The sequence below is a fragment of the Nomia melanderi genome, chromosome 7 (assembly GCF_051020985.1).
Source record: "Nomia melanderi isolate GNS246 chromosome 7, iyNomMela1, whole genome shotgun sequence".
Classification (NCBI taxonomy): domain Eukaryota; kingdom Metazoa; phylum Arthropoda; class Insecta; order Hymenoptera; family Halictidae; genus Nomia; species Nomia melanderi.
In genome coordinates this window covers 14,231,023-14,251,476 of record NC_135005.1, presented here as the reverse complement: position 1 = coordinate 14,251,476, position 20,454 = coordinate 14,231,023, and the positions used below count along the sequence as shown (strand labels likewise).

General features: G+C 45.6%; 1 protein-coding gene across 2 annotated transcripts in view; it reads left to right on the top strand.

Annotated features, from left to right (window-relative positions):
- Positions 1-20,454, top strand: part of LOC116424975 (uncharacterized) — a 233,233-nt gene that overhangs the window by 199,146 nt on the left and 13,633 nt on the right. The gene's annotated exons all lie outside the window — the stretch shown is intronic.

Sequence of the window (20,454 nt, the reverse complement as noted above, 5' to 3'; positions counted from 1 at the left end):
TTTTCCCCCTGGCAAATTGCTAATGATAGAGTGGCACTCGAACGGCCGCGAAAGAAATCGCAAGGCATAGGGCGTTTAGAAGAAACCGGTGGAAAAACTGTTAAATATTACCCGCGGCGAATTAAACGCACTAGGCGAAAGAAACTGATGATTTTTCAATGATGCACGACTCTATCCCGGGAACGGAATTATTACGTAAACGCGCGTAGCGCGGGAACCTGTTCCGCTCGCTAAAATTAAGTTCGCTCTGCTTTCTTTGCGTGTTATTTAGATGACGCTATTACAGACAAGAAAACGTGTATACTTTATTGGCGCGTGCTACGGCTGGAAACCGGTTAAACCGTATCAGCTTTCCGACCATCAATGAAACACACCGACTTCCTGCCGAAGCGCGATGTAGGTCACCAAATGACAAGCATTTCCCAGGGAATTTCTTGCCGGTCGGCAGTTTCCCTTTCCAATTAAAAATTTTTTTTTCCAGGTTACGTTTGAAATCTTAATTGCACGGTTCTTTTTCTTTGCGGCGAGCTTTAAAATATCCGCCCGAAGATGCGAAAGAAACAGTAATGACGTCTTTATTCAGAGAGTTAACGATGTCGTAACAAATGACGCGAGAAAGGCACGAGCAGCGGAGATTACACTCGGGCTTCTTTCGAAATCCAGCCTCGAATGCATCGGGAATTCCAAGTAATCGACTCGAAAGTTTCAAATTGCGATTGATACGCGAACAGTTTGACAAATTTTTGCCGTTAACAATAGCAACGCAATCATTGAGAATTCATAATCTCAACAATATCTAATGTAACAGACAATTTAACTCTGTAGGCTTCAATATTGTACCAGTTAAAATATTAAATATTCTAATGAATCTTAAAGAAACTACCCTAAAATTATTCGACTTTCCACACATCCAAATTTTCTATTAAGAAGGAAAATAAAAGATTGAAGAAATGTTATAGCATTTCTCATTTTCGCTAGGAATACGAAAACATTAGTTGCAGTTGCTGATAGATTACAAAACAACCTGGAGTGCTAAGGGTTAACACTAGAACTACCGAGCAGTCAGACTAAGGTATTTATAATTTGTCAGAAACATTAGGAAATCAGATTTCTTGAGATTCGAAGAGCTTGAATGAGAGAATGAAGGAATCTATTTCAAAATTTCTCACGAAAGTATCTAGTGTTAATCTTGCGAACTAGTAATATTCGATTTCCTGTGAATACTATTGATAGAATAATTTCGGTTAAAATACTAAATATTCAACTTCCTAATTTTGCTGCATCAAATCAAGCGATGAGAGTTACCCGTCGAGTGCAAAGGGTTAACTCTACAGCGAGACGCTGTCCAAAAAATCGCAACTCGAACGTCTCAGTTCGAAAGTTCTCCCCAGTGGCAATACGTTCCGCCACGTCTACCCTTTCCGACTCGCTTCCAGGCCGGTTACGCCCTAACTAATATTTGCGTATCCGCAAGTTCACCGAGTTCCATAGTTCCCACAGTTAAGGGTGTCAATTATTCGTTTCGCGATAATAAGCAGCCGAAGTTGCCGGAATCGAATGCCGGAACCGCCCCCTCCTCCCGAGCCGCGACAACTGGGCGGGATAAAACTCGACGAACAGTTCGCGCGTGACGTTCGCAACTGTGCCGAGTTATCCCCTAATCGTTTCCCCACCCCGTTGCCGTGAAAAATAGCGATATCGACACCCCACGGCCGAATTTCTTCTGCGAAACATCGCCGTTCGAGACGTCCGGGGTTGGATCGTTACTATCGACGCTTCGGGATCTCGATAGCGGCCCGATGTCCGCCAATCGCGTCGGTCGAGTGGTGTCGTCGGTCACGTGGTGCAGTTCGTCTACCACTTGGAGGCTAATGGGACGGCGCAGGGAAGGGTGCCTCCGTGTGTTTTGTTTATATTAGGTCATCCAGTGAACGGTGTTGCTTACGTTTGTAAAATATTTTTCAACCCTTTGCGAACGAGTGTTATTTCGGCAACGTCGAACATTCGCATCTAGAACTTACGGCTGCAAACGAGTAATTAAATCATAAAGAGATTGAATAGTTCCTTCTTTCTGGTAATTCAGTTTCTTTCACTGGAACCTTCGAATATTTTAACCCTTTGCGCACGAAGATTCTCTAAAACGTACAAAACCTTTAACAGATGAAATTCTATATCGATCGCATAAATAATAAAAATAAAGAAACCACGTACTGGTCTCTGTTTGAGTAATTAGATCATCTGCCACGTACTGTTCCAAATATGAAAATCTGATCCGAAATGACGTTCGTCCGCAGAGGGTTAAACGATCCTCGTCCGGAAGGGGTTGATTTCGAGAATTTTCGGATAAGGATGAGCCAGCCCTTTTGAAAGAACTATTACATTATAAAATTGTGGATACCTAACGAAATGTATTTCTAAAGGTAAATGCATATAAGAATATCCGAATACTAGATCTCTGTGCAAGATTCAATGCATGAAAACGATTGAGAACACGAGTATTTGACAACTGAAACGAGATCGAGCCATCTCGAGTGTCATCTCAGCGAGTCAGTGTCGAAAATTGAACGAGGAGAGGTGAAAACTGATTACCGAGACTCGCATTCCTCGACCTACTCATCAAGTGGTAAACGAACCGTACCCCGTGGCACCTAAAGTGAAACGCTCGTTGTTCGATCTGTGCCGCGATCAATTCCTTTCTCTTTCTTTCACCGCCACCTCCTTCGTTTTTTCCTCGTTCATTTCCCTCCTTTTTTTTCCTCGACGAGGTATAAATAAACGCAATAATCCGTGGTACGATGACCCCCTTAAAGACCATCCCAGCGGCGTAACGAGCCGCTTTAACGGCCTGCCTTCCAATCAGTGGCGGGTTTTCACCGCGCGACGCGACGGGGGGAAGCCCGATTGCGACACCCGTGACCCTAGCGTGCCGAGTACGCAACGCGCGGCTCGATAAACCCGCCGCGTTAAAGATACGTGTACGCACATGATCGGCGGGCGCATGTGCATTTCTGTGCCCCTGGCATTCTTACGGCGAGAGGTGTCGCGTACCGCCAGGCGGCGTTCACGAGCGTCTCCACGGAACCCGGGGAACCCCCTCGGAATCGTCGCGAACGCGGCCGTCGTTCCGCTGTCCCCTTTAACCCTTTGCGCAAGAAGATCGTTTTCGGTACGCGAAACCTTTCGCAGATTCTGCTGAATTAAACGCTGAGAATACTTAACACTTTGCACTCGAGAGGTGACTCTCAGTCACCACTTGATTCGATACAACAAAATTATACAGTTGAATATTTAATATTTCAAATTAAACTTCGCATTGTTACGTGAAATATTGAATGGTATTTGGTATTTACCATTAATCTTTGTATACTGCCTCAGTACGTGAAATATTAAAAGAAAATAGTTTTGTTACCCATTTTATGTATGGTTTCTCGTCAAATTCATTTTAAAGAATCTTGTCTATATCTAATTAGAAAGTATAGAATATTTCCATTGAAAAACTTTCGAGTGCAAAGTGTTAAATGATAGAGAATAAGGAAATTGTGTACTGATTTCTTGCTGTTCGAATAGTTGAATCATTGGTTTGGAACTGGAAGCAAAGAGAAGTAGGAACAATTATTAATTAATTGGCGTTACAATCCTTGCACAAGCGGACTCACGAATCAATTTAGATCTGAACCCTTAAAGGCTTAGAAGTGTTTCAAGTTGATTTACCGCGAAGAAATACTGTGACAGATAACAAGCGGAAGGAAATTCATAGGAATGACCTGGCACGATACTTGACGTCTTAATTGTAAATATTACGGCAATAACAGTGATAAAAGTAATAAAATGATTTTTGCCGCCATATACGCGGCATTGGACGCGGTAAGTGAGAGTACCATGCCGTTTATATGGCTCCGTTAAGGGTTAATAGGTGCACTCATGGAGTTTATGTGAAGAGATTAGAAGAAATCGATTCGATTGGCCGGTGGTTTTAGTGTTATAGTTCTATACAGATGGAACTATTGTCTTTCTTGCGTGCAATGTATCCGGAACCTATTGGATTGATTGATTTCTCAATCTATTGGGAAAATAGCGATGAATTCCTGTAAAAGTAACAAGGTAGAATCTTTGATTTCGGCATCCCTCGATTTTCATAATACTACGAACACTTTTCAGGCATCGCTGCAAACGCAACTCAAATCCATCGAATGGATTTCTATGTAGCCCTAGAATTTGACGCGTGTCGCCGGCAGAAATGATGTGCTCACGCGAAACGAACGAGCCGCGCGGTGCTTAATGACTAGACCGCCAGATATTTATGCAAATGCGTATTTTTATTGAATAAGGGCACAAAAACGGGCCACGGGGAGAAATTCCTTTTATCTCTTGAGGATTTTAATGACACGCGTTGCTCTTTTATTATATTTTGCATAAATGCATACATCTCGAACATGGGCGCGTATATTCTGCACACTCGTGTGCGCGCTCGCGCTCGCGTTCGCGTGTCTCTATCCGCTGTGCGCCTCTTCCGCCGCGTTTCGTGTTCCGCGTTTTCTGGTCAATTTCTATTGCAGAAGTGTCGCACGTTTTTCGGCCAATTATTGTATCCACCTGTGTAATACACCCGTATTAAACTTAATTCCGAACTTTCCGGGCGCGATAGTCGTAATCGAGTTGTCACGCGAGCGGCATCCAAAACATATCCGCGCCGCCCCGGTCCCTATAATTGAACGGTAATAACAAAGGACGGAAGCGGCGTGAACGTAACCAGAAATCCAATCATATTTTGCATATAAATGCCTGTAAGTGCATATATCTTGTACATTTTCCGTGTATATACGAATTTATCGTACACAACCGAACATCCTCGCGGCCTATTAACGACAATTCAAGTTTTACGGCCGTCGCGGGCAAAAACAAGATTAACCATAACCTTGCTCCGTAGTAAAAATTTTTATTAACGCAAAAACCGTCGGCGCGAATCGATTTCCACGCAAAAAGATCGGCCGACGGATGATTTTAAAAGATTGCTAAATAAATTCCAGCCGCGCGCGGAATCCTCTCGTCTCTCGAGCGAGGAATTCGACGGAAAAAGAAAGTCTTTCGGCGGGAAAAGCGTCGAGATTCGAAGCGTCGTCTCGCGAGCGAAGTATTCGTTTCCACACCTGATAAATTTACTCTCGCGAGATTCCCGATTAACCAATCCGCGAGCGACGTCGACGATCGAGGCGCCGATAGCGTGCACGCCGGCTCCCCTTTGAAGTGTTTATCGAGCTCTGCCCCGTCAGCGCGGGGGATTTTACGACCCTAATTCAGAATCATCCGACGGCGAAGGAGACGTCGTTATTCCCAGCGCCAGAATTTCCAGCGAGACACGCATTTTTCAGCCGGCCCCCGTTCGAGCGCGACGGAAAATGTTTCGCGCCCATTGTTTTCGCAGCGACGATTCACGGAAGCCGGCAGAAAATTACGAACGCCGACGCGACGCGAGGCGGCCGGGGCCGCGAACAGAGAAGAAACCATTGTTTCTCGAGGCGCGATTACAATAATTTTTGCGGCGATTTAAAATCGTTCCGCGACAGTTTACAGGGGGGCAAGTTTAAATTGAAACGAGTTTAATTTGATTACCCCGGCGCGAGACTCTCTCTCGCCATTATGCGTCAGGCTTCCGTTGCGACGCCTTTGTTTTTCAAAAGAAGCGACGCCTTCTGCTGTTCCGCCCCACCCCCGCTCGTTCGAGCCAACCCCTCCTCGCGCCGGTAAGGGAAATAATTCGTTGCGAAGGTAAATGTACCGTGAATTCATTAGAGTACGTTTGCAATGGCGCAGTTAATTATTTCCAGGTGTAATTAATTATCTCCACCTGGCGTGTCGCGCGACGCACAAGCAAACTTATTAAGGCCCTTTCTGATATTACCACTCGTTTCGAGGGCCGCGGATGGAGCTGGTTCATTCGTTTCCCCGGGTTTCTTCCATTTTCAACGCGGTCGCCTCGCTAAACGTTTCCAAGCATCGGGTACGGGGCGCCTAGACGGTGCGCTCCGTCTCTATGGAACTACTAAGGGTCGTAACACGAGTTCACGTGTCACGGATTAATTCGCGGCGGAGAAGATAGCGCGTTCACTGCCACGATTGTTCGTTCCCTGATAAATTGAAAGAGCTATTAATTATTTAGTATCGTATATTCTTACTCTATTAACCCCTCGCGTTAACGTTCCCCGTTTCGAGCGTAATTTCATACGCCGCCTCATCCCTTTATCCCGGAACATTTGACGAGCACTAAAACTCCGCTTGTATATAACTACGACACCGCAAATAATTCCGGGAAAAATCGAGCAACCACTTCACCGTTCGAATAACTCGGATACAGTACCCCGGCGCGGCACCGCAAACGGTTAATTTTCATTCGGCATCGGCCGTCTAACATATTGCTATTCTACTCGAACAATCCAGCAGCGCCGGTCACCGGTGGCCACACCGACCAATCAACGCGAAACGTTTGTCAAAATACATGAATCAACAAACACCGGGCCGAAAGAGGGTCAGTATATCGGTCGGTCATACAACATACCGTTAAGAGCGCGGCGTCATTCCGGGGTAACGCGAGCTCGCGCTCGCGCGCGCGCGTCACTTTGAGGTTGATTTAATAATCCAGCCCGTCGAGTGGTCTTGTCGGCATGCAATTTCCGTGTCCGGTTTTGTAGTTATCCCCGCGTGGTATTTTTCCCTGCTTTCTTTTTTCCGTTCTCCTCGCCTCTCGTCACGTTCCCTCCCATTTTCGTTCGCCAGCGCCGATCGTTGCCAGACGCAATTCCGACGGTGCATGTGTTCACGCTCGCTCGCTGCCGGGTGGTTCGGGTTAGAATGCACTTTTCACAGTCCGATAGACCCGGAGGCTTCTCTAATCCGTCTTACCTAATTAATGGCGGACGGTAGATGGCTCCCGGCGAGAGCTGTCGAACCCCGTTCGATGCATCGTTACCGATCGAAGCTCTGCGGGGCGTCCCCGTGCACGATTTCTAATCTAATTCAGTTACTGTCATGGATAGAGGGTAACGCGTCGCGTCGCGTCGCGTCGCGTCGCATCGCGCGTTCCCGTTTCCTCTTCGTTCTTTTTTTTTCTCTCCCCTTCGCTTCCTTTTCGCCCCTTTTCTCCCTTTTCTGTTTCTTCCCTTCTCCCTTTCCCTCTCTTTTTTTTCATCTTCCCCGTCCCGTTTCCTGCGGAGCATCGCCGCGCCTCACCTTCCTCGCGATCCTCCTTTTTTTCCGGCTGGTTCGCCCGTAAAACTGGGCGTGGCACACTCAGGATAGCATAAAGTTCAGAGCGCGGACCACGGTCGACGTTATCTCTCTCACTCCCCCTCACGCTCTCTCTCTCTCTCTTTCTCTCTCGCTTTTCCCCTCTCTCTCTTTCTCTCTCGCTTTCTCTCCGTTCTTTTCTAGTTACCCTTCTTCAACCCCCGGCGCAAAACGCGTTTGCCTACAGCAGTGAAACTGCATCGCGTAATTGCGCCGGCCGCCGGTTCTGTTTGTCCCTGACCCCGGCCTAATTGGAATTTTTACCCGTTGTCTCCCAAAGTATCCTCAAGGCAGCTTCCATGGAGCAGCGTCGGGGATGATGTATTTCCATCGGCGGATATTCGGCTTGTTTACCGGACCGGGATCGTATTGTTCGTTCCACTTAAGATTAGAGCGCACACGGGAATGGCCACACAGGATGATCACGTGATCAGCCCCCCTCATTGGTCCATTTTCCGTCGGCCAGGATTATACCTGCTTATAATAAGCCTCGGCGAAAGCCCTTGATGACTGCTTCGTGTCTGCATAGCGAATGTTAGATACTTGCACAGTTTCGTGAACGTTGGAAACGCGTATCTTGCATTGTTTCAACGAACTGCTGATTTCATGATTCAAGAAATTTCGGCTTTTGGTTAATAGATTCAGTTGGAAGATTATCTGAGAATGCTAACAGTTCGAAACAGTATGGCTTAAACCTAATCTGACCACGATGTGACTTTGAGTCACATTTGAACTTTTTACTCAAATTTCTTTATTATTTCATATTGCATTTCCAACAGTTTTTTTGGAAGACATTTTAATCATTCCTTTGATTCTCGTAATTGACTGAGAGTCGCATCGTGGTATGATTCGTGATAAAAACACGTGGTACGATTAGAGTTAAAGAAATGCTAGGTAAATGTACAGTTCGGTGGCTTCTGTCAGTTTTCGATTATCGAAATGGTATTGTTTCCCGTGAACATTCGAAATGAAATCTAGATTGGGTCCAAGTTATAAACGCGACGCTATAACTTTCTAAGATACCCCAGAGAGGAAGACTATGAAAGTTTATAGATTGTTGACCGAGCCATTGTCAGGCGAAGCTATAAAATTCACGTAACTCGTGCAACCCGAGTCTAGCGCAAGTTCATTGTTACGTTTGTCCCCGATGCGAGCGGGGACCGTTCGAATCGCAAACGTTTCACGCGAGGTGTCCCGGCGGCGGTCGGTGACAAACGCACGGAATTTTATAAATATTGATTTTGCGAGCAATTCAGTTAGTACTTTGACAGGGCACTTTCGTTTTGCCGGCCGCATCATCGAAATCGGCCGGTATTATTGGGCGTTTTACAACTCGTGCTCTCTCTTCCCATTGGTACCGGGAACGAGATCCATAAATAACGCGAAATTGGAAAACATTTTTAATCTTCTCGATAACAGTCGACGCTGAACGCGGATAAAAAATTATTCGACCGGGTACGACGAGCGAAGCTTCGGAAAACAGAGGAAAAAAACAGGGGGAGGAAAAACGAAAATACAGAGGAGAAAAAAAACTGTATTCACGAGAGCCACTCGTGATCATGGCGGAGCTCGCGCCGCAATATTTATGAAACGCGTACAGAAAAGTGTCATGAACAATTGGCCGAATGTCAATCCAGGGAATCGACGGTTACCGACACTGTGTCGCGCGATCGCGAACCGCCTCTTCATTCCCCGGGACTGTCGAGCAATTAATGTTTAATCGAATTTATTTTCCGGGGACGTTGCCGGGATTTTGAAAAATCCTTGATGCTAACATTACGTCGTTATTCCCGGCTGCCAGTGCGGCGAAACACTGATTCCAACGCGAGTTTCAGGTCCCTCGGCCAGTTCGCAGAAATATCCTCTCGCACGAAGCCGGTGCGGTCAATGAGAATCAGCCCGCACGTCGGGGCCCGATCGAACAAGACGCGTAATTTCATATTTTCCCGCGAAAGTAATTCTACGTGCACGAATCCACCTGAGCCGCTGCCATTATCTCTCCCTGCCAGCGTCCCTCCTCCATCCCACATTAATTCACGACTGAATTTACCGGCCTCGACCGATGCCGCCGCTTCTTCGTGTTGCGGGCGAGAGATAAAAGAATACGCGAAGCAAGGGTTGGGGGTGTAGAGGATACCCACAGTTCGACCTAATTATCCGAGGTAAGATAATGGAGTGAGTTCCATTACGAAGGGAATTTTGTCCGGTAGCATCTGGAAGGGAAATTTTTTAATACGCTCCGTGGATAATCTTCCGCGAGTTAGAGAGGTTAGGGGACAAAGATGGAGGCCGTTGGAAAAGAAAGGAACGCTAAAATCGTGGACAAGAAGCGACGGGGGTTGGGGGAGTACGAAATGTAGACGGGAACGAAGACGGAGGATAAAATGATAATGAAAATGAAAACGGTTATATCTCTATAAACATCTCGCGGAGGGCCACGGGGTGAATTCGCCGGGAAGGAAGCGAGATTGCCAATTAACGAGACCCCATGTTTGTTTCGAGGGACGGCGATCCGTTGTTTCGCGAGGCATTTCAATCTGAAACGCGATACTCTGCGCGACAGAGATCCCGTGTTCGCCCCGGCCTCCGTCGACGACTCAAAATTCGCCGGGGAACGAGCCAGACGGAACGCGTCTCGGATAATTCCGGGACGATAACATCGTTCCTCGGTTTCTGGTTCGGATTGCGCTCGGCGGTCCTTAAGGTCGCGGGGGCAACGCGCCGCGCGATGCGTTCGAAATTTCATTTAAGAAATCAGGCGCCAGTTTCTTTGTTAATTAGCCGCTATTCTGTTTCGGGAAGTTGTTCGGAATTTTAAACAGATGGTAATCCGCGGGACCGTCTGCCTGGCAAATATGGCCGGCGCGGGGGAACTCGGCGAGATAATTGGTGCCTCTTTTTCGAGGACCTGCGGGCGAAGTACAGTCTCCTTTTTTGCCGTACGGCGAAGTGAATTGCTTCGTTAATTTTTTACGCGTGTTGTGCCTCGGCTCGTTTCGAAGGATCGCGGCGAGTCGCGCGCGGCCGTCCCCGGTTTCGTGCGCGAATTGATAATAACGCCTCGCGCGGAACGCGATTCGCAACATAGTGACGGGAACGGTGATAATAATAACATCTTTATTAACGAGGGATACGTGCGCGTGCGGACACGGGCGAGCGCAGTCGATATTGGACGTTACCTCGGCAGTAAAAGGTTCCGTAATGAACTCGACAAACAAACGTCCAAAGACGGGCATAAAAGGGGGCTGCACCTTCCACGCGCGTAAAGGGAAACGCTCCGGAGCCGACGTTCCCGACGAACTGAAACGTGTATTGTTCCTGGGGAAGAATCGGCGTGCGCGCATCGATACGGTTTAGTTGCACGCGGCCGCCCGCAGCCGGCCCGGTGAAAACCAAATTTCCGAGACGTTCGTGTCGCGCGCGCGTAAAGAAACGAGATCGCGTGTAAACGCTTCGATATCACGAGAGAACAACCTGTTACGACTAACAAAGTAGAATTGGAAAATTTCTCGCTCGAGCACTGGACCCCGTGAGGCGGCTCCTCCTTCTCCACCTCCCCTCTACGCCCTTTCATGGTCGAAGCTAGCGGGGGGATGGGTCGAAGGAGGATTGCGCTCCCCACGCGATAATGCTTCCCGAGAGACAAGCTCGTAAAGGCAGATAATTGCACGTGAAAGTGAACGCTGCTAATCCCAGCGGCGCATCGGACGAACGCTCGCCGTTGCGAAGCTGAATTCCTCGCGTGACTGCGACTGCTCGTCCGGCCTGGCCCCGATAGGCTCCCTCGCGAGTTCTGTGGCACGTGCTTTTTAGGCTGCGTCCCCGCGCACGCAGGTCGCGACAATTTGTCGTAGAGCCGTGTCACAACTCGTGGCTCCGCTCGCGAATCGCTTCTCCCACCTGGAATCCTTCGCGGGATTATCCACTGCGAGTCAACGTTGGATTTGCGGAACGAGTCAAGTTGACTCGTATTGAATTTTATAAACATTAGGGTTTATTTCGATTGAGACGGTTATGTGAATATGTATTCTACTCGGTTACTTTTAAACCTCTAATTTCTTCGATCTAAATGAACGAATATTCACTTTTCTAACGATACAACGAACTGTATGCTAAAGATCATTTTGTCTCGTTCGGTGATTCTAGTGTTAACAAACATACATCACCCGCGTATCATACGCTAAAACGCTTTAAATGATTTACACCGAAGAATTGCTTTCGGGCATAAATTGATCCAACTACAAACACAAACGAAATCATGAACACGAGTAACATTCGTGACCGGCGAGGTGTTCAGCGCACTGCCTAAGGCCTGCGGACGCCATGTTGTCGGCGACCGTGCGTGCTATCACGAAGACCAAGACGCCAAACATAACCTCGTTAACTACCATTTGCATCGAAGCGGGAGTTTTGTATTTTCTGCCTTCCATTATTATTTCTACCATTCCGCTGTCCATTGCTAATGACAGCGTGATGACGGGTTTGAAGCCCACTAAGGGCTTATTTGTTTACGGCATTGTTGCGAGAACATTGGAACGTAGTATTACATGCTCATCGCGTGTTTTTCCTTTTCGTTACGAGCGGTTTGCGCGTTTTTATCGTACAACAATCTAAAACGCAATTGTTGTAAACGTCGTCAGTTTTCCTCGTTCTCCTTTTTTATGTCTCCGGCGCCATCTTGCGGCTCCCGCGGGCGTCCGCGTGGAGCGTCAATTACGGAAGAATATAATTGCAACGATATTACCGACCGTTATCCGGATATTATGGGGAAATGCGGGTACAAAAGCAACCCTGTGCTCCCTTGAACCGCGCGCGGCCAGATAACGCGGGTGTAAAATTTGTTTAAGAGATATCATTCTCCCTGGCTCAAATCCATTCTACGATATCTGGCCACGCGTCGTGCCAAAACGTGTTCCTTCCAGGCCATTATTTCCGACCATATCGGCCGTTTTTAACAGGAATTCGTCTTCCCCGTGCATCTGCCGCCCTCGCGTGCGTCTGTTACGGTTTTTTTTTCTATCGTTCCTCTTTTTGCCCCTCCGTTGTCCGACGGATAAACGGATAGACGGCCGGTGGTTTTTCATGCGAACTGAAATTAGTCATCTATGAGAGATTGCAGTTCCTCCGTTCGAGGAAGATTCATCGGTCGCCTTCGAAGCTACCTATTGTTTCTCCGAGCCGATCGAGAAATGTATTTTCGTTATCTGACCACGCTGAAGTGAATCACTGCGGACCCAATTTTAACCCTTCGCACTCGGAAGTATTTCGTTAGGAATACCTCGCACTTAAGTAGACAAAGATGATATTTTTTGGAATGAACTCGAAGGGAAATCACAAGTAAACCGAGAAGCTTTTTTGTCCCAGCATTTCACACACCGATGCATTATACATAATTCCTTATTAACACGTTCAACCCAACACTTCAGTACTTCTCACGTTATTAGTAACAATCAGCAGAGTCTGAGTAGTTGTTTGTGTTCTTAAAAATACTATGGTGAAGGCAAAAATGTAGCAAAGAAGTAGTACGTAGAAAAATGTTTTATTTGTGCGGACCACCGGTGGTTCACGCCGCCAGATGATAGTAATGCCGGGTTGAGCGTGTTAAATATCAAATTTTATAGTTTTTAATCGAATCAAGCGGTGAGTCTCTCGACTGCAAAGGGTCAAACAGAACATAAATACCAAGACCGAAAGATTCAGCTGATTTTCACGTATAATTCTCGCGAAGTAACTTCAGTGTTCCAAAATACGATTCTAGTTTGAAAAGAAATCCGTGGGATTCTTTGAGAAATGTTTCGCTTTAACCTCAGCGGGCGAGGATTTCTTGAATTGAGAACATTTCGCGATGGAAACGGAACTGTACGTCTTAACTGCCAGAGGAAAAGATTAATCACTGATCTCTTATCTGAAGAGATCAATTGTTTGTTCATAACTTCGTATTCGAAGTGCGAAAGCTTCGTCCTCGAAGGGTTGAAACGGTTCCATCGATCTAAGGTAGCTTCGCGAAAATAAATATTCACCCGCTCGAAATAGAGCACCTCGCGTTTATCGCTAGGCTTATAAACTGCTCTCGTTTCTTGCGGATTCGAACGTATCTTCCGCGGTTCTTCTAACGCGCAGAGTCCCTCCATTGTCGTTTTTATCCGGTGAACATGCTCAGCGCACTAAACAGCCGCCGGGTGTGTAAAAGCATCTCGTATTCGGTTACACGAATTAGCCGGTTCGTTACGCGCCGGTCGCACGAGCGGTTTTTCCTTTGTTTGATCGCGGCGCGATCTCCGTGAAACAGGACAAAACATTCGGATGAATATTTACCCCTGTGCGCATCGTATATTCAGTTTCGCCGCGGCACCGGAACAATCTGGATTTCGGAATCAATTGGAACAGATACCTATTTCGTTTTGCAGTTCCGCCGATTTGCCCCCATTTATAATTTCATGAATACGCGAACCTTCGCGTCCACCCGCATTCGCCCGGGCAACGTATGAAACGATCGGGAACGCTTATCTAACCTCCAAATCGTACCGCGTTTATAGGGTTGACTTCCGCCGCAATGAAAGTGTTTCGCAACTGTGGCGATGTTGGGGTTTGCGGTTCTCGGACGAACCTAATCTCAACTTGGCTGCAACACATTATATAATAAACTTCGGGAGAGAGGATGCAGTTCGCTAAACAAGAGTAAAACTGCTTACGTTTCTGTTCCCTTCGTTCTGAACTAATCGAGGGATTGTCTTATATTCACCACCCTTAATAGCGACGGTTTTTATTAACCCTTTGAACTTCGTAGGCTCCAATATTGCACCGGTTATAATATCAAATATTTTTTACGAATCGAAGAAACCACCCCAAAATTATTCGATTTTCCACACATCAAAATTTCGTACTGAGAAGGAACATAAAAGATCGAAGGAATGTTACAGCATTTTTCATTTTCACTGAGAAACAAAGCTATTTTGTATAAATAGTTCACATATTGCTGCATCGTGCAAGAGTTAATATTATATGTAACACTGTAATTTTGTTACGTCAAATCAAATGGGGAGAGTCATCTCCCGAGTGCCAAGGGTTGAAACCGAGGTTAGCTGTGCGATGAAACTATAACCAACGAGGCTACTATTAACCCTTCGCACTCCAGAGGCGCCACTAATTCACCAAATGATTTAACACAGCAAAACTAAACTTTGGTATTTAATATTAAACTTCGTATAATGCATCAATGTACGAAATATTGAAAGAAAATAGTTCTCTTCCTCAATGCATGTGAGATTCAATTCAATCTAAGAAAATGTCTGTATCTCATTAGAAAATATTGAATACCTCCGGTGAAGAACTTCTTGAGTGCAAAGGGTTAATCGCGCATTACCTATATCTTGATTGGAAATTAATTAGTGTTAGACCTCTCTTACTCCCTGACAGTTTTCGTTGGCGGTCTATTCGTATGTCTACACGCGGTGCGTGCGTGTTTGCGGTAGTGGCACCAATAATTTTGCTCACGCGATCAAAACGATCGACACTGTCGGGATAAAGAGGCACGGTGACGGTTCAAAGAAGGGTGAAGCGGGCGCAGATGTGCAAACTAACGAACACCGCACGTGTTTGCCAAACTAAACCAACTAGCTTTTAATCAGAACCGATAAGCCGCGTTTCGCTTCAAAGCCGAACGCTGACTGGGTAGGATGCTTATCGACTCATTCCCGAAGAACGAACCACTGTTTCTTGGCGATACGACGAACAATCATTCGTACATTTGTCAATTCACACAGTTACAATCGTTCTCGCTCGTGTACTCTCGCGCATACGAACGAAGTGTCAACGACACGACCGTTAACTATTGAACCTAACGTCCACTTCGATAACGGCCGACGTTACATCGATAAACTTCGGTCAGATAAAAAGCGTTCCCGTCGAATAATTACGAAACGCTCGATCATAATTGAAACTTGGAATTATTACACCGATAAGATTGACACGATCGAGAAACGAAATTCCGTGTTATTCGGAAAACATTAATCAAGGAAATTGGAATCCAATTCCGTATTCCCTATGGGGATATAAATTTCCATCAACGCTCGCTGTCCGGCCATGATTAATTAATCGTATTTTGTAACACTTTCTTTTTCTTTTTTTTTTTTTTCTATTTTGTACTTGACTTTAGGAATTTCAAGAGGCGGCTGTCAGTCGTCGAGCTATTAATTTCCCTCGTTCGCGGAAACTAATGGTCAGGTGGTGCTACAGTGCTTTGTTGAAATGGCATTCGAATCGCGCGGAAAGTTCAATTTTATTCTCGCGTTAAAGTAAGGGTAGGCGTGGGGAGGGGGGGCCGTAGGGGCAGCGCGGCTTGAGTGAAATCGTTTAACTTTATTTCCACCTCCGGTAAATTTTAATTAAATTTTTTGCGCTTCCGTGAATTCACCGGTGTACACGGTGAATTCGAAATTTACTCTGCAACCCGAACAGGCTACCGCCAAAGTAATGGTAAAAGTTTAACGAATTTCGCGTTACAACGAAAACTGACGTCAGCCGCACCTCCATAATCTAAGGCGTATTGTAATACATGCGCTACCCGGTACAGGTCGCGTGTACCTGTGATTGAAACGTACCGCGCTGTCGGTCGGTATGGTCGCTCGCCATTTCTCCCTCTGTATGTATATATATGTATATATACCTACATATGTATCAAATAAATAAATATATATTTATATATATATATATGTGTGTGTGTATGGATATGTACATCCATACACAACATAAAATTACATCGAATTCCAATATCAGGACATCCTCGAGTTCGCGTTCCAAATTGAAGCTACGAAATTTTGAATAACTATCGGGACCAATAAGATTGAATTACAACCCCGCCCGGCTGAATGGTAACTTCAAATGGATTCGGTTGTTTGGTAATCCGATACCTATATTCATTGTGACATCGACTTTAAACTGGGTCGCGGAGTCTTTCCAATTTTAAAATGGTCGATCGGGGAATCACGGGAATGAAAATTAGTATGACGGTAATTCCGAATGTCCGATTAAACGACCCGTAGATAATTGTGTTTTCGGGAGCATACACGATGATTTCAATTTAAAACAGATCATAGCATCATCCCGTCCAACAGTGGATTTCAATGATTTTTATAAATGCCTTAGCGACCTCGACAACAATTTTTAATTAGGAATTCTCGGGAACTCCACTCGAAAACGGAAGCGTAGGGAAAAAAGGAACAGAAAGAAGTGCCGAATTATTAGTTTCCCGTTTTGTTTGTTTGCGCGATAAAAAAAAAAACATCGGCGATTACTGCTTTATCAGTGAACCGGTAAATTCTACCCTCTCGTACGGTCGAGTTCGATGTTGAGCCATCTTTGTTTCCGGTGAAAAAAGACAATATCTTGCGGCACGGTTCACTGCGTGATTATCGTAAACCGTGGCTTTTTTTCGGCGGAAAAAGGTTGAAAGCCGCGGGAACGAAATCGCTCGCGGCTCGTCGTTTTTCCGTGTCCTGTCCGTGCGTCCTCGATCGATCGTGAATATTTTTTTAATAGCTGTCCCAAGTAACGATCTCTGTTTACAGTTCCGTATAAAAAATGGGAGAAACATATTCTTCGCGAACCGATTACCGTTTCACCGGATCCCTCGTCGCAGACAGCTCGAGCGATCGATTCGATCGCGAAATTCGATCGTCAATCCCGTCGAATGAAGAATTATTTTCGCGCGCGCTCGCTGCCGTGTGTCTTCGTTCGGCATTGTTGCGAACATATATTTTTTTTTATACGGCTCGCGAAAATAAATCACGCGAGCAGCCCGGCGATTTTTGACTCGCCGACGTAACCGTGTTTTATTTTGAAAGGTCTCGCGCGCAATGGCGCCCGGGGATATCGAGGAGCTGTCAATTAATGGTAGATTAAAATATAAATAAATGCTTTAACGTGTATTCATTGTTAAAATATACATCGTAATTGGGTTATCGCAAACCTGCCAACGGTATAACACGGTAACAACGCGTTCCGTCGATCAGAGCCCGTAATTCGGAGAACTTTTGTGTCCGATTGTCCGTCGAACCGTGACAAAAATCCGTGGAATTTATTATTCATCTTTCGCCTTGCTGCGTCGGACGTTTCCGTGCAAGCAACTGTTTGATATTCTAAAACCAGCCGTTTCACCGTTGAGAACGATTCTCATTAATTCTTGGCGCTGTCGAAATCATAGTCAACAAGTGATGATGCAAATCCGCGATTTAAATCGATCCGGCGAACTTTTTCTCCGCTCGGGTCGGGGTTTTCAAGGAGAAGGTTGGAAAGCGCATCGATAAACTTCGCAGAATATAGGGACGGGAAGTGCGAACCGTTCTGGGAACAATCCGTTGACATCGTTTTCAGACCAGTTTCCACGAAACGCGAGAATTCCCGTGCATCTATTTGCGTCGCGCGCAACGAATGCAAACAAATCAGTTGGAGGTTATATTGCTGTTAGGGGTTATAAACTGAGACGAGGTTTAGGGAGAATCTCCGTGTAACGCAGACGAAATTAGATCGTAACCGAATTAGAAATGCAAGTCGGCGAAAGGTAGGAAAACAAAATCAATAGCTACCCGGAACACAATCTTCCTTTAACCCTTTGCACTCGGAAGTTTCTCGGTAGAAACGTTTGGACATTTTCTGATGAAGTACGGACGACATTGTTTGAAACTAATTTAACGATAATTCACGGGTAAATTGAGCAACAAAGCTATTCTATTTAAATTTTTCATATTGCGAAATGTAATTTTAATTTGAAATACTGAATACTCAACTTCATAGTTTTGATGTATCAAATCGAGTGCTGACTGAGAGTCACCTTTCGAGGTTTTTCACTAGAAATATTCTAAATTTTTTAATTTGATAAAGATAATTTTGTAAAAAGGAATCACACGTACATCGAACAAAGCTTTTATTTCAATATTTCTCGAATTGATGAATTATACAAGGTACAACGTCAAATATCAAATTTTATAGTCATCACCGTACAAAATCAAGAGGTGAGCGAGAATCACCAGTGCGAAGGGTCAAAGCTCCATCATTTCAGCCATTCGTCATTTACAGCTGAATAAAGTCACGAACAGAATAAGATTCCACTTCGAGTCAGACTCGACATTCTATTTTATTGCAACCACTACCTGTTTTAACAATTTTTTCTATATTTATTTGTAGTATCACAACTGTACCATTTAAAGGTAACATTTCAATGACTCCCAAATATTCTTGAATAAATAAATGCGTCATATTAAGCTGCAATCGAATGAACTAACATCGACGTGAACCTCAAAGTGAGAAACCAAGAGCACTTCGGACGGCAAAGGGTTAAACGAGACGTTCCGAATTTCGTGAATTTTCCATCGACGACGGCCGGAAGTATATATTTCCACACATACGAATATGAATCAGTGGAAACAAGAGCCCGTTGAGATCTGTTGTTTCGACGGGAACCTCGCCAGTCCCATTGTTTATTGCGATACCGATTTTCCGTGCTTACACGCGATCGGATATAATACCTCGCGCCGCGCTAATCATCGATTACCAGCTTAAATCCCGCATTATGCACTGTTTTGTGCGTCCCATCCCGCCACCCCCGCCCACCCTGTCCACATCCCAGCGAGATTTTCCTCGCGCCACCGGTAATATCGCGGTCGTTCGGTAGAACGCGGACGGCGATAATACACGGGGAAATGAAAATTGGATCTGTATTAAATCCGTCTCGTGGAACGCGACTTGGTATAATTGGAGGCCGATGATTACTGCCAATCATCGCCGTGAAACGACTCGACCGCGCATTATTCCCTTTTACACAGCCCGACAATTTCCTGTTACATGCTCGCGCGGCTCCCTACAGCCCCGTACGTACGTACGTATGCGTACGAATGGCTTCCGTGTAACTCGGATACACCCGAAATTTAATACAACCGTCGGCCCGGTGTGTCTCAATTTACGATCGATTGTTCACGTTAAATTACATTTTTTCCCAATACTCCGTTGGCCATCGACCGGCCCGACTCGTCGCACCCCTCGGGGGATGCGCGATAGATAATCGATGCCCGTTTTAACGGGCAACTATCGAGCCGTTCGAATAGCTGGCAAGTTACGCGTGAAAGATGGCCTGCTTCGGGACATCCCTGAGCATCTGGACACCCGTTGCGTGAGAGAATCTTGATAGGAAGTTTACGCTGTCTAACGAGAGAATATAGGTGATAAATTAATTTCGTTAATCTTCAGGATTGAATTTATTCGTTTGCTTCTCCTGTTTCTGGGTAGAAGTGTAGTTGAGATACTGAACGATGGATATTTAACCCTTTGCGGACGAAGGTTCTTTGAAATGTTCAAAACCTTCGACAGATGAAGACCCTTTGCACTCGAGAGGTGAGCAAAGTAAACAAAGATTAGAAAATTTAATATTTAATATTGAACTATGAATGATGCACCGGTGCGCGAAATATTGGGAGAAAACAGCTTTGTTCCTCAATGTACTGATTTCGAATTAGTCTCAACATCATCTTCGCCTCGTAAAGGAACGTTAAATATTTCTAGTAAGAAACATCCGAGTGCAAAGGGTGAAAGAATAAGTATTACCATTCGAAACGCTAGAAATCGAGCAGAACAGATGTTTCAAATATTCTCATGAGAGCCGCTGACACGAAAGTTTCTCGTCATTTCAATATGTTTCAATATCCAGGCGATGGTCTAATTATCCGGAACTTCTCGCGACAGTCCGAAGATTACAAGACACTTAAATGCACAGTCGAACAAGCGAAATTGTTTCACGTTCTGTAATGTTCGTCGGACTGTACGAAGTAGATTCTTACTTCAATGAGGTTCTTATGCCGTTCTCTTTTTTCCTCATCCGTGCCTACACTGCAGCAACCCCTTAAGTGGGACTTCCCCGGCTTCTTATTTCGCATTGGCTTTACGTGTCTTATCTGCGTCCCTTATACTCCGCGCGGAAGCGAGCCGCTTCAATGGGACCTACATTTCCCGCGGCCCCGTTCTGCAGCCAGTTTCTGATCTTTAATTTTTTCGCTCTATGACCCGCTTATTCACCCCTGCCTCGATAATCCCCTGCTCGTTGCGCCGGGATCCTTTATTGTCGGCCGACGACTCGAAAAATGAACACGTTTCAACGTTCCGCGCCGATCCCCCCCCCCCCCCCCC